The 15,694-nt window shown below is 41.3% G+C and overlaps 1 protein-coding gene across 2 annotated transcripts in view; it reads left to right on the top strand.

The window, feature by feature from the left end:
* snrka (SNF related kinase a) overlaps nt 1–15,694 on the top strand; it is a 47,294-nt gene that overhangs the window by 11,996 nt on the left and 19,604 nt on the right. The window lies entirely within an intron of this gene.

Raw genomic sequence — 15,694 nt, 5'->3', positions numbered from 1 at the left:
GCTATATCCTATTCAAATCGTGTTTGGAGTAACTTTAAGCAGATCTGTTCACCTTGAGGATATATGTATAGATGATACACTATTGATTTCCCGGGATGCTACCTTGATCCCAGGACTAAAATTAAAACAAATAAACAAATTAGATTTGTATTCCATGAAATTTAGGTTTATGTTTGCAAAATATTAAATTTAAACTGTTCGGGTTGTCTGGGGTGCTTGGTTTAAGATTTAGAGCCAGACCTTTCAGTGGTGAAGTTTGGAAGCATTTGACTTGCATGAATTTGCCATTTTAAACTTTTGTGTCAGCATAAATTCATATTAGTACATTTGTTAATTTTAAACAGGAAGAAATAGAGTGCCAAGGCAGGTTATTTAGAATTCGGTCACAGATTTGCTGATCTGGCTTGAGCCTCCTGGCTCTGTATTTCCCAAGTTCCTATCAAAAGACGTGCGGCAAACCACATACTCCTAACTCTCTGCTTTTGTAATGCGTAGTATTGCTAACTAGTCCTCTCTAGAAAATCTAGATCAAATATCGTTTTCCTCTAAGTATTTTTATCCTTTCTACATTTTAAAAATATTGATCATGTACTTTAAGTTTAAATATTTTCCCTGATAAGAAGCTCCAGTCCCCAAAACCTCATATTCAGTGCAGATAAAAATCTTCTGACTTCCTTTGGACATGAATGTCCCTTGACTTATAAAGGGATCAAAACTGGGTACAGGCTTCTAAATCAAGCTCTGTATAAGGTAAGACTTCTTTTTTGTACCTAGTTGTTCCAGTTATACATCTTAACATTATCTGATAATCTGCCTGACTATTGTGAAATCTGAGGAGTTTGGCATCTGGTTGACCAGATGATGTTTGCTGCACTGCTCATCCACTTGGCAGAATTTGTCCTGCACTTCCTTTAAATTTGCCAGGTTTGTTAGAAACTTTATCACACAACTGTGTTACATTTCTTTATTTTGAAAATAAAAGTGAATCAAAATTATATTGAAATATTAATCAAATAACATTTAATAGTTAGGAAAATCTGCTAATCCGACACACGTCCTGAGCGTGTTAGGTTAATGGAGTTTTATAACTAGGGTAGACTTTGATAAAAGTCCCTCAGTATTTCACATATTTCTCGTGCGCAATCTTGAATAGGCAATCTCTGGAATTTGGATATCATGCTGTTGCTGCTGTCCAAACTTTCCTACACTGAAGACATCTGTCACACATGGGTCATTCTCCTATTGTATCTGGATCCACTTGAAGACTATTTAATTTGTCTAAGGTACCAAATTCCAAATAGCACTTGTGTATTTATTACCATTTTTCTTCAAGTATCAACATTCAGATACTAGTAATAACAAAGTGGGGGTTCTCTTGGGACTTTAGCAGTCGTCATTTTGCTGTGTGCCTGTGCTGTCTTTGTAATGTTACTGTGATATTACTTAGCAGCTTTATATCATTTTGTCACAGTCATGACACATACTAAACTAGGTTTACCTGCCAAAAAAAGTTCAAACACGTTGGAGAATCAGAATGATCTTTTAAGAAAGAGTGGTGTGATTCCAAAATAATTTCTGATCTTTTTTTGTTTATATCTCTTTAATTCTTCCTAGTCCAAAATTTGACTTCCTCCATTGTGTTTTCCTGATGTCTTGTATGTGTTCCAAAATCATACATTTGCATCAAATTAAACTGATGGTTCCTCAAATATAACTATTAGAAGATTCTGTGTTACCTGTAGGAGAGACCGGTCAGAGGGGTGACACAGTGATATGCAAGCAGAAGGCAGTAGCGCTCGGTAGAAACTCTGAACTCAGAAGGATGCAGACTGTACTTTGAGTGGGAGCGGAGGGTCCACTCAAAGTACGTTGATGTTCATCATTAAGAGGACCTGATAATTCCAGCACTAAACTAACTGGTCAAATTCTGAAGGGGAGATCCAACATAATGGGTTTGTCTGAATCAATATAATTGATAAAGCTACTTCACCAGTCTACTGTGACAGGTAAATCTGTCCAGGTTGAAGTGATAGAAGAGACCACTGTACAATTCTTGAGGAAACAAAGTCCTGTCTTCAAATCAAGTCCACCCTCTAGTATTATGAAAATTGATGGATTTGCAGTGGATCCAACTGGAAACATCATGAGGTGCGGTGGACCATATCAGCAGTAGAAATGAAGATCATCATAGTTTGTAAATTCATCATGATACCTACAGTCATTCCTCCTGTTTATTACAGTGTTGATAATTAAAGAGCTAACAAGAGGAGTGGTTTGCTCCCAGAAAATTTCCATATGTGCTTTAGATTTTACATGGCCATTTGGCTTCAGACATGGACCAAGGTGCTAAACTCAGCAAGCTGCCTTGCCATGAAGGTAGCATTTCACAAGTGTGGCATGAAGGAACTATGGGAAATTTCATGTCAATGGCCACCAAAGAGACAACAGAACAATGATTAGATGGCTGTGGATTTTGGAGGTTCATAACACTATAATTAACCTGTGGACAATACATCATGAGTTTATTAGGATAGCATCTTATGCCCAGCCATCTTCAGCTACACGGCAAGAACTTTTATTCCATTTATAAAATCCGAAGTGGAGATGAAGTCTGTTCTAGGCTGTTAAAAGAAGGAAAAGCGAAAATTGTATACCTTGCTACATGAATAGTGTTGGAGGATTGGAGGACTGTTAACTGCAGAAAGAGAGGATGGTAAGAAATCATTAGCAGATTTTTGGGGACAGAATTGCTAAGGTGGGGTCACGTTACCCATAGATTGGCCCTCCATTGTGCCTCAAAAATGAAAGTGTATATTGCATTTGACGTAACCAAATGGGTTTCAATTTTTGACATGATCCCACTTAGCAGGCTAGTCAAAAATTAGAAGTCTAAAGGAGAGTGGATCTAGTTGGTGCAAAGTTGTCCCTGTACTAGGAGGCAAACGGTAGTGGTTGGCAAGCATATCTTGTGATTGGAAGGCTGCATCAGTAGGGTTCTAGGGACTTAGTACCCTGTTCCAATTATGGGATATAATTTGAGATTATGTAGGTGGCAGAATAAATAAATTTGCAGATGATGAAACAACTGGCTCTGAGCTCTAAGCTGCAGGAGGATATAAATGGTTTAGTAAGTTGGGAAGAAATCTTAACAAACCATTTAAAACAGAGGAGCAAGGTAGTGCATTAGGGGAGGTGGAAGAAGGCAATGGAAAATGCAATAAATGAAAGAACATGAGTGATACCAAGGAACAGAAGGATATTAGCACGTACATTCACACATCCTAAAGGTAGGAAGATTGGTAAAAAAAAAGTTGTCAAAGCATACAGATGTTTTCTTTTAACAGCCAAAGCCTTGAGTATAGGAGTGGGGAGGTTATGCTCGAGCTATGTACAACACAGGTTGGACCACAGCTTCAGCACTGAATATATTTCTGATGACCATCACATTGCAGGAAATATGTAATTGCTCTGAAATTTGTGTTGTAGAGATTTACAAAGATATTGACTGAAAGGATAAATTAGGGTTGTTTTCTTTGGAGCAGATGAGGTTGAACTAAATCTTTATCTCATCCCCTCAATTTTATCCATCTCAATTGATAAATGAGTAAATGGGAAGATCCTATTTCGCTTAACAAAACTAATGCATGGGTTTAAGATAATTGATAGATGGAGTCAAGGGGCAATGAGGAAAAGCTTTTTATCTAAAGGTTGGTGGAGGTCTGGAACTGTGCTTGAAAGGATAGTAGAGGCTGAAATTTACACCACACTTTAAATGCACACCAAAGAGCTGTAACCAGCAGATTAATGGATCTGGTGCTGGATGATGCGATTAGACTGGGTAGCACAGACACTGAGTCAGATGAACTCTGACGTAAGTTTGGAGTTTATGAAAATTAGAACATCAGTCATATTTCTGCATAGTTTATTATCTTCTCTGGAATTCCAGTTTTCCCTTTTCATTGATAAAAATAGGAAGGGATATTTTCCTTTAGGCTCTAATTTTTTTTGGCCTAGTTACTGTAGTATTCTTGGTTATAATTGGGCAGTACATGTCAATATGCTTATAGAACCATTCATTTGCTTTTAAGTTGCACAGCTTAATTCAGCTTTGGGTAGAATTACTTTATAAAATTCTTTCAAGAGAAGCACAATGTATACCTAATTAGGAATGAGGATAGTGTGATGGTATTGGATTTGCTGACTGCAAACTTCTAACTCAAATGACGACTTCAAGCCCTATTGGATATAAATAGCCACAAGTACTCTCACTAAAGGGAGATTATACTGTAATTACCCAATCTTTAAAGATTAGTTTTCTTCTCTGTTTATTTTGCATAGCAAGTTTAGCTGCCAATATTCACTATTTGAGCTGTTCATTAAAACATAGTTCAATTATTTACAGTGATACATGTTTAAGCAACACTCTTAAAGCACATTTAAAACCCAGAAGGCTTCTATCTTAAACATTTCCAAATTCTGACAGAGAATTTCTATCTTATCTTAAATCATTATCTTGAATCTTGAAACATTATGAAACATTTCCAAATTACAAACCATTTCTAAAACATGAACCATTTCCTAAACAAAAAACACCTTGAAAACAAAGCATTACTTAAACATAAGGGGTAAAGGACAAATTATTTCCAAAACACGTTTACAATTCCTATAAACTAAAAATACATACCAATAATGCAGACAAACAGATTGTCTGTTACAGAAACTGAAGTTGGAAGAATGGATGCTCATTCATCCCTTGTTTCTTTCACGATTCTTAATGTTCCTTACCCTATTCCTAATAAACCTGAACTGCTCTTTACATTTATATGGTTTCTCTCCAACTTGAATGATATCACAAGCATGTGATATTTCTTCAGATATCCTTTTAACACAAATGGTTTAAGAAAATTTTCGGAGACATAGACCTCAGCTTAATGTTCATAGTTCACAATTATTGCTGTAAAGCTAACGTAAAACTCCCAACTATAAACACATCAGATATTGATTTGTTAAATGATATTATCCATCTGTTCTGCAAGCTTCCTTGAACTAAACAATTTAAGACTCAGCTTATCTGTTTGAAACACCCCAAGTGTGGAGATTCTTGCAGGCTGCCTTAGCACATATTTGGACTGTGCTGATGCAAACAGCACATTTCACTTTGTTTCACTGTTTCGATGTATATGTGACGTGTCTCTCTTCATTTCCTGAGATGTGATTGGAATGTTGCATAGGTATGTTTTGTTGTGATGAGAGCTTTTGTTCTGTATGACTGTGCAACATTGTTAAGATGCCATAGGTGTTTCTTACTACGTAACCTGCAAAGGAAAGAATGCTGAACATAGCTTACATAACCTGCTTTCCTACATTCTGCAAATATTCTTCAAAAGTACTTCTTCCTTGTTTGTAGGACCGCTGTAATTAGTCATGATTTTTGTATGCAGTGTTCAGTTTTAATGCCAAAATGTTTGTTGGTTTAGTCACCTTAATGGCAATGAACACTCCCAAAAATCCTTACTACCACAAGTAATTGGGTGCCATGGTAGTGTAGCGGTTAGCTTGACACTATTAGAGCTCCGGTGCATCAGCGTTCTCAATACAGGTTGACCTTCATTAATCTGGCACCATTGGGACCTGAGGAAAAAGTACAAAAATTAGAGGTACAATGGAACTTAGGAGTCTTTGTGCAGGGTTCCCTAAAGGTTAACTTGCAAGTTGAGTTGGTGGTAAGGAAGGCAAATGCAATACTAACATCATTTTGAGAGGAGTAGAATATAAGAGCAAGAATATGATGCTGAGGATTTATAAGGAATTGGTCAGATCGTACTTGGAGTATTGTGAGCAACTTTGGGCCCCTTGTATAAGTAAAGATATGATGGTGTTGGAAAGGGTCCAGGGGAGGTTCACGAGAGTGATTCTAAGAATGATAGAGTTAACAAATGAGCGTTTGATGGCTCTCAGCCTGTACTTGTTGGAATTTAGAAGAATGAGGGGGGATCTCATTGAAACCTATCGAATTTTGAAAGGCTTAAATAGAATGGAAGTGGAGGGGATATTTCCTGTAACAGGTGGGTCTAGGACCAGAGGGCACAGCCTCAGAATAGAGGATTGTCCATTTAGAATAGAGATGAGGAAGAAGTTCTTTAGCCAGAGGGTGGTGAATGTATGGAATTCATTGCCACAGTTGGCTGTGGAGGGCAGGTCATTGAGTATATTTAAAGCGGAGGTTAACAGATTCTTGATTAGTCAGGGCGTCAAAGGTTATGGGGAGAAGGCAAGAGAATAGGGTTGAGAGGGACAGTAAATCGGCCATAATGGAATTATGCAGCAGTTTCAATGGGGCCGAAAGGCCTAATTTTGCTCCTATGCATCTTATGGGCTTATGGTCAATGTTAGACACTGGCCATTGGTTATCTGTCTTATCCTTCCAACCTACTTAAATAATTGCACCATATTTGCTGTCTTCTGGCCAGTCAGTTCCATTTTTGGGGCAAGAAAAGATCTGAAAAGTTAGGGGCTTGGCATTATCTACCCTTGCTTCTCATATCAACCTGCATATAACTCACCAGGCCCTTGGGATTTATCTTTTGCATTGAGTCCATTTTTTTAATATCACTTTCTTCATTCCTTTGACATCTAACCTTCAACTGAGCAAAAAGGATAAAATTATTTTATTCAGTTTTAGAACTGAAAAAAATGTGAACACTTGCAGCAATTAAAAACCTATGGGCAATACAATGAATGCTGACTTAAGTGGGACTAGAGACCATAAATGATTTTTTCCTTAGAAAAGGGATTAAAAATAGTGATGCAATTGTGATGTATACTATTTTTTTCATCATTCCGTACTTGATATTGTAAACATTGTGCTGATATTGTCAGGCTTGCACAGGCAGACTCCTCTCATTTTCCGCCCAGCTAACAAGAGTCACTCGCTACTGGATTCCAATTCATCACCTGCAGCCTTTTCAAACCCAGCTCTCATCCACAGTCCCTTGTTTACTCATTGAACCAGCAAACTTCAACCAGTTGCTGCTAACCAGTTACGCCACAACTTCCTGTCCCAGTGCATCTTACACTTTGAGCTCCAGCCATAACTGTATTCTACAGACTGAGCCAAGATTGCCTTCGTCATCTCTCTCCTGACTGGGCATGCTCTGACCTGGGCTCCTGCAAACTGAGATAATAAAACCACCATTTGCAATAAAAATGAGGAATTCACTGCTGAGGTGCACCACGTTTTCGAACATCCAAGAGCAGAATTGGGGTAGCAGATGGGATACCTCACCTGTGTCAAGGCTCACACCTTGACGTCAAGGCTCACACTCAGTGGGGGATTACCATAAGACGTAGGAGCAGAATTAGGCCATTTGGCCCATCGAGCCTGTTCCACCATTCAGTCATGGCTGATCCTTTCTTCCCTTCCTCCACCCCATTCCCTGGCCTTCTCCCTGTAGCCTTTGATGCCGTGGCCAGTCAAAAGCCTAACAACCTCCACCTTAAGTACATCCAATGACCTGGCTCCACAGCTGCCTCGGGTAACAAATTCCACAAATTCACCAGCCTCTGGCGAAAGAAATTCCTCTTCCTCTCTGTTTTAAATGGGTATCCCTCTATCTTGAAGCTGTGCCCTCTTGTCCTAGACTTCCCCACCATGGGAAACATCCTTTCCACATCTACTCTGCTTATCGTTGGACGCCCTGACCGATCAGGAAACTGTCAACTTCTGCCTTAATTATAACCACAGACTTAGCCTGCACTGCAGTCTGTGGCAGAGAATTCCACAGATTCACCACTCCTGGCAAAAAAAATACCTTGCCTCCATCCTAAAAGCTCACCCCTCAATTTTGAGGCTGTGCCCTTTAGTTCTAGATACCTCCACCATAGGAAACATCCTCTCCATGTCCATCCTATCTAGTCCTTTCAACATTCGGTAGGTTTAAATGAGATCCCCACGCATTCTTCTAAATTCCAGTGAGCACAGGTCCAAAGCTGCCAAATGCCCCTCAAATGTTAATCACTTCATTCCTGGAATATTCTCTGTGAAACTCCTCAGGACTCTCCCCAATGACAACACATCCTTTCTGAGATATGGGGCCTGAAATTGTTGACAATACTCCAAGTGTCTTATAAAGCCTCAGCATTATTTCCTTGCTTTGCTATTCCATTCCCTTTGAAATAAATGCCAACATTGCATTTGCCTTCTTTACCAGACTCAACCTGTAAATTAACCTGGGAGTCTTGCACGAAGACTGCTAAGTCCCCCTATACCTCTGATGTTTGACCTTCTCCCCATTTAGATAATAGTCCACACTATTGTTCCTTTTACCAAACTGCATTATTATACATTTCCCAACATCGTATTCCATCTGCCACTTTTTTGCCCATTCCTCCAATTTGTCTACGTCCTGCTGCAATTGCATTGCTTCCTCAGCACTACGTACCTCTCTACCTATCTTCATATTATCCACAAACTTTGCCACAAAGCCTTCAATTCCAATTTCCAAATCATTTAACAACATGAAAAATAATGCCCCCAATACCAGCCCCTGAGGAACACCACTAGTCACTGGCAGCCAACCAGAAAAGGCCTCGTTTATTCCCATTTGCTGCCTCCTACCTGTCAGCTATTCCTCTATCCATGCCAGTATCTTTCATTCCTGGAATCATCCTTGTGAATTTCCTCTGAACCGTCTCCAATACCAGCACATCTTTTTTTTAGGTAAGGAGCCCAAAACTGTTCACAATATTCAAGGCACCAGTGTGGCCTCACCTTATAAATCCTCAGCATCACATTCTTGCTCTTATATTTTAGAACTCTTGAAATGAATGCTAACATTTCATTTACCTTCCTCACCACCAAATCAACCTGCAAGTTAATCTTCAGGGTGTTCTGCACAAAGACTCCCAAGTCCCTTTGCATCTCAGACTTTGGGATTTTCTCCCCATTCAGCAAATGGTCTGCACATTCATTTCTACTACCAAAGTGGATGACCATGAATTTTCCAACATTGTATTTCATTTGCCACTTTCTTGCCCATTCTCCTATTCTGTCTTAGTCCTTCTGCAGCCTTCCTGTTCCCTCAACACTCTGCCCCTCCACTAATCTTCATATCATCTGTAAACTTGGCAACAGAGCCATCTATTCCATTATCTATATCATTGATATACAGCATAAGAAGAAACGGTCCCAACACCGACTGCTGTGGAACACCACTAGTCACTGGCAGCCAACCAGAAAAGGATCATTTTATTCCCACCTTGCTACCTCTTGATATGCAGCCTCACGTGGCACTTTTTCAAAGGCCTTCTGAAAATACATATATACAACATCCACTGCATCCCCTTTATCCTACTTGCAATTTCCTCAAAGAATTCCAAGAGGTTCATCAGGCAAGATTTTCCCTTAAGGAAACCATGCTGATATTCCACCATGGAATTGAGGACCCTCACACTCACTGCTGGATTACACTGTGGAATTTGGAACCTTCGTGGTGGAGTGCAGCTGGAAAGCAGAAGCGCTACTGGTTCATTACCATCACAACCTCTCAGAGCACTTGAAAGACAAGCTGTCTACCCTCGAGATGCCGGCCGACCTCAAAAGCTTTCTCTTTCTGGCCCTCTGAATTGACAAGTCTTATGGAACAACCCTCCAGATCATTATCTAGACCACCAGTTCCATTCCCAGAACCATTTCAGGCTGCAGAACCCTTATCATCAACACCTCCGGAACCCATGCACTTAGGGAGAGCTCCCTTAACTCCCCAAGAGCATGAGCCCCAATCATCCACACATCAAAGGCCCACTGTTTCATGGAAAATGGCACCACCAGGTAGAGATGACGAGCCTTCTATCTGGTAGGCTCCCCCAGCCCTCTTGTTCTAGCACGATGCTCTCCCTCCCCCTCCCGCCCATCCATCCTCCACACCACAACAGCTCTACACATACAGGAGGCTCTGGTGGATTCCATTGTAGCAGATAACTTTCTAGACTCTGCGCACCTTGGACTCCCTACTGAGCCAACTCTCTCTTCTGCATCTAAGCCATTGATGGACATCCCTGGGGTCTGGGATGGTCAGAGTGTGCACTCAGCCGTGCTTCCGAGGAGCTTAAGAGACACTTCACCGCAGCTCTCATTATCTGCTGTCTGAATCCCTCTGGCTTTTTGTGGCAGATGTGGATGAATCTGTAGTGAGTGCTAGTGGCCATCCTTTACCAGTGAGGACCAGATGGGCAGACACACCCTTGTGCCTTTATGTGCAAGTTCAACTTTACATGTGTGCTGTTGTGGAGTAGGAGAATGGAAACTACTCTCCATTAAATAGGCATTGGAGGAAATGAGACATTGACTCATAGGTAACATCGAGCCCTTCCTGATCTGGACTGACCACCAGAACCTCATATTCATACAACAGACCCACCAACTCAACCCATATCAGGCTCGCTGGGCCCTCTTCAAGTAATTCAACCTCACTTTCTCCTATCATCCTAGTTCCAGGAACAAGACTCCCTGTCAGAACAGTTCAATCTAGCTGAAATGGAGATCAACCCTCTGCCATCATTCCATCCTCGCAGATCTTCATCCCAATCATCTAGGATCTTGAGAACCAGATCTGCCAGGCCCTAGAGCATGAACCTGCTGTGGTCAACACACTTGACAACTGCATGTACGTGCTGAAGATTATGTGTTCTGAGGCACTCCAGTGGGCCAACTCCTCACCAGCCATCTGGGTTCATGACGAATTCTGGCCCATCATGATTGCAGATGTAGGCCAGCTCATCTCAGCCTGACATCAATGTACCCAGTCTAGTTCCTCCAACCAGCAACCCTCTGGGCTCCTATGGTCCCTACCAATCCCCTGACACCCATGGTCCCACATCGCTATCAATTTCAACCTAGATTTGCCACCTTTCGATGTGGCCACAGTAATCATGAGTGGTGGACTGGTTCTCCAAAGCGGCCCACATCATCGCTCTCTCCAAAGTTCTGTCAGCCACTGAGGCAGCGAACCTAGTTCTTCAACATGTAGTTCACCTCCACGGTTTCCCTCAGGACATTGTGTCGCACCAGGACCCACAATTTGTCTCCCATTTCCAGCAAGCCTTCTACTCCCTCCTTCGCACCTCAGTTGAGTTTGTCTCCTGCTGATCATCTGCAGACAAATGGTTAGTCAGAAAGAGCCAATCATCAAGTGGAGAAATTTCTGCAATGCTTCATCGCCCCTAACCCTTTCATATGGAAGAATTATCTGCTCTGAGCTGAACTGTCATACAGTCTACACACCTTTTCTGCCATAGGTATCTCAGCCTTTGAAGTGCTTCATTGCTACCAACACCCATTGTTCCCCATGGAGGAGCCATAGGTGGAGGTCCTGTCCACCAGGGCCCTGGTTTGCTGATGTCAGAATGCTTGGAAGAGGGCATGGAGGGCCATCCCCAGTTGCCAACGAAGCCAACTGCCACCATTCTAATTGCTGTCAGCACCCAACCAGACTACTCCAGCCTGGGGACCATGTCTGACTGTCCATCCAAGATTTGTCCCTTCACACTGACTCCCACAAGCACTCAATCCGGTTCATTGGTTCCTCTAAGATTACCTATTGTATCAACCCAGTCTCTTACCATCTCCAGCTGCCACTATCCCTCAGGATGACATGTACCTTCCATGTGTCCTGCCTCAAGCCTATTGTCCATGGACCTCTCAACCCACCTGAGCCACCACCTCTAGAGCCAAGGATGGTGGAAGGTGATCCAGTATACACAGTTTTTTAGTTGATGAATTCGTGCAGTTGTAGCTAGGGAGTGTAGTATCTGGTCGACTGGGAAGGGTACAGTACAGAGGAGAGGTCTGGTGCTCTTTATTTTGGATCCATCACTCGTTCAGGAGTTCCACCAGACCCATCCAGATCATCTTAGGTTGTCAGGTGCCAGCTGCAGGAGGGAGAGCCCTGTCAGGCTTGCACAGGCAGACATCTTCCAGTCTCCACCCAGCTAACAGGAGTCACCTGCCACTCATTTCCAATGCATCACCTCAGCCTATTTAAACCCAGCTCTCATCCACTGTCCTTTGTTCACTCAATGATTCAGCCAACCTCAACCAGTTGCTACTAGCCTTTAGTTACCTTATTGCCTTGTCATGTTAAGAATCTGTTCTTGTGGCTCCTCAGAGCTTGTTATTTTGTAGTTTATTAGTGAAGTATTCTGTTTAAATCATCTATACTACTCTGCTTTTGGGTCAAGCATCCTCTACATTTCTTCATAGATATGTCTATATGTCTATCTTGGGAAAACTCCAAGACTACAATCTGTTTGCCATTTTCATGGTAGTACGTGATGTATTTTGAAATACCGTACACCACCTGTATATACTTTTCCATGCAAATAAATACTAAAATTAAGAAGCTTCAATTCATTCTATTACATTATGAATTTATTTTTAATGCATCCACTGCCTTTGCATATTATCTTGTCTGCCTTAATGCTCTTCATAGAGTGAGGCAATTTTTTTGTACACTAAATATTTGTATCTTTTTTAAAAATTCTTTTGAGCCACAAACTCATTGAGTTAGAAAACTGTCCTTTTGTTTTTGTGTAAAGCATAAATTTCAGTGGCAACTTGGTCATGTTCTCCACTGTTTAATTCCTGGAAGTCAATAGAGCTGGTCTGTTTATTAGTTTCCTGCCCTACTTTAGAATGTCTCAGTTGGATGTTTTTTATCCTTGTGACGTTCAAAGATCTTTACAGAATCAGGTTTAATATTTCTTTGATGTTTCAAAATGGCACTGAGGACATTGATTTCAGTCTTCCTCAGTGCTTTAATCGACAGGATCAGTGAGAAATGGTGTTGATGAAGGGCTCGTGCCCCAGGCTTCATGGCCTCCAGGATGCGTGCTTAGCTTGAAACTTCACCGGACTCCCTCGGAGACAGCAAAGCGCCAGATTGCTCAATCAGCCCAAAAGCACACCAGCAAGATATAGATCACAAGCTCATAACAGTAGCAGAACCACATTTTAAAGAAAAAGATGAAGTAAACGAAGTGAAAGAAGTAGTTTCATGAACTGTCTGAAGGATGTTGCCCCGATTGTATTGTTCGCTGGTGTCATTTTCTTCCAAAAGATTCCGGATTCTCACATCAGTCTCTTTCATTCTCCTCCCCCCCCCCCGCCCCTTTCCCTTCTCACCTGGACACACCTATTTCCCACCAGCTGCTGCTCCCCCCCTTCTTCCTGCTTAGTTCTCAATCCTGATGAAGGGTCGTGGCCCAAAATATTGACTGTTGATTTCCCTTCAAAGAAGCTGCCTGATCTGCTGAGTTCCTCCAGAATTTTGTGTGTGTTGCAGGAGTCTTGAATTATTTTTGCACATTGAACATCCAAAAGGAGTTTCAGATTGATACTTCTCAACTACGTCAATGTGCTCACTGATGCTACACATTTGGATATATAGTCAGAATTTAACAGTGTCTTTCTGGGATGTAATACTGCAGAACTGAACCAAGTTTATTAATAAAGAGCATTCTTAACTGGTGCTTTATTACTGAAGATTGCCTTCATTGGTAGTGTGATGATGCAATCTATTTACTAAGCAAATACGATTGCTTCTTGTGTAGCAAGGATGAGATTGCTATCTAGTTGAAATGATACTTTAGATTAGTGGTACTCGACCATTTTCTACTCGTGGCCCACCTGTGACTTTTACTTAACTCTGTGGGCCCCACCCTCCATAGTCTACATTAATTGCAAAAGTTTTTAAATATATATTTATTTATTTATTGAGATACAGCGTGGAGTAAATAAGCCCTTTCCGCCCTTCGAGCTGCGTCATCCAGCAGTTCCTTTGGTTTAATCCTAGCCTAATCATGGGACAATTTACAATGGTCACTTAACATATCAACTGTTATGTCTTTGGACTATAGGAGGAAACCAGAGCACTCAGAGGAGACCCACAATCACTGGGAGAATGTACAAATTCCTTACAGGCAGCGGGGGAAATTGAACCCAGATCGCCTGTACAGTAAAGCGCTGTGCTAACCATTACATTACCATGTTGCCTGTTTTTTTTTTGGTCAACTGTACTAATTATTCTAATATACAGTCAATATTTATGTTTTTGGATCACTTTTGGCACAGGTGTGACCTGTACAAAAAGGACGTGTTACACTTGAATCCTAGGGGGACCAATATCCTAGCGGGGAGATTTGCGAGGGCTACTGAGGTGACTTTAAACTAGAATGGTTGGGGGGTGGGAATCAAATTCAAGAGACTAGGAGATAAGAGGTTAGTTCACAACAGGGGGATGGGAACCAGTGCAGAGAGACAGAGGGGTGTAAAATGAGGGTAGAAGCAAAAAGTAGTAAGGTGAAAAGTAAAAATGGCAGGCCGGCAAATCCAGGGCAAAGATCAAAAAGGGCCACTTTTCAACATAATTGTATAAGGGTTAACGGTGTTGTAAAAACGAGCCTGAAGGCTTTGTGTGTCAATGCAAGGAGCATTCGTAACAAGGTGGATGAATTAAAAGTGCAGATTATTATTAATGAATATGATATAGTTGGGATCACAGAGACATGGCTCCAGGGTGACCAAGGCTGGGAGCTCAACATTCAAGGATATTCAATATTCAGGAGGGATAGACATGAAAGAAAAGGAGGTGGGGTAGCATTGCTGGTTAGAGAGGAGATTAACGCAATAGAAAGGAAGGACGTTAGCCTAGAGGATGTGGAATCGATATGGGTAGAGCTGCATAACACTAAGGGGCAGAAAACACTGGTGGGAGTTGTGTACAAACCACCTAACAATAGTAGTGAGGTTGGGGATGGTATTAAACAGGAAATTAGAAATGTGTTCAATAAAGGAACAGCAGTTATAATGGGTGACTTCAATCTACATATAGACTGGTTGAACCAAATTGGTAAGGGTGCTGAGGAAGAAGATTTCTTGGAATGTATATGGGATGGTTTTTTGAACCACCATGTCGAGGACTGGGTATTGAGCAATGAGGAAGGGTTAATTAGCAATCTTGTCGTGAGAGGCCCCTTGGGTAAGACTGACGACTTGGGTAAGACTGACGATAATATGGTGGAATTCTTCATTAAGATGGAGAGTGACATAGTTAATTCAGAAACAAAGGTTCTGAACTTAAAGAAGGGTAACTTTGAAGGTATGAGACGTGAATTAGCTAAGATAGACTGGCAAATGACACTTAAAGGGTTGATGGTGGATATGCAATGGCAAGCATTTAAAGATCGCATGGATGAACTACAACAATTGTTCATCCCAGTTTGGCAAAAGAATAAATCAAGGAAGGTAGTGTACCCATGGCTGACAAGGGAAATTAGGGATAGTATCAATTCCAAAGAAGAAGCATACAAATTAGCCAGAAAAAATGGCTCACCTGAGGACTGGGAGAAATTCAGAGTCCAGCAGAGGAGGACACAGGGCTTAATTAGGAAGGGGAAAAAGGATTATGAGAGAAAACTGGCAGGGAACATAAAAACTGACTGTAAAAGCTTTTACAGATATGTGAAAAGAAGAAGATTGGTTAAGACAAATGTAGGTCCCCTACAGACAGAAACAGGTGAATTGATTATGGGGAGCAAGGACATGGCTGACCAATTGAATAACTACTTTGGTTCTGTCTTCACTAAGGAGTACATAAATAATCTTCCGGGGACAGAGGGTCCAGTGAGATGGAGGAAC

The sequence above is a fragment of the Mobula birostris genome, chromosome 1 (assembly GCF_030028105.1).
Source record: "Mobula birostris isolate sMobBir1 chromosome 1, sMobBir1.hap1, whole genome shotgun sequence".
NCBI classification, from domain to species: domain Eukaryota; kingdom Metazoa; phylum Chordata; class Chondrichthyes; order Myliobatiformes; family Myliobatidae; genus Mobula; species Mobula birostris.
This window is presented reverse-complemented; position numbering and strand designations above follow the sequence as displayed.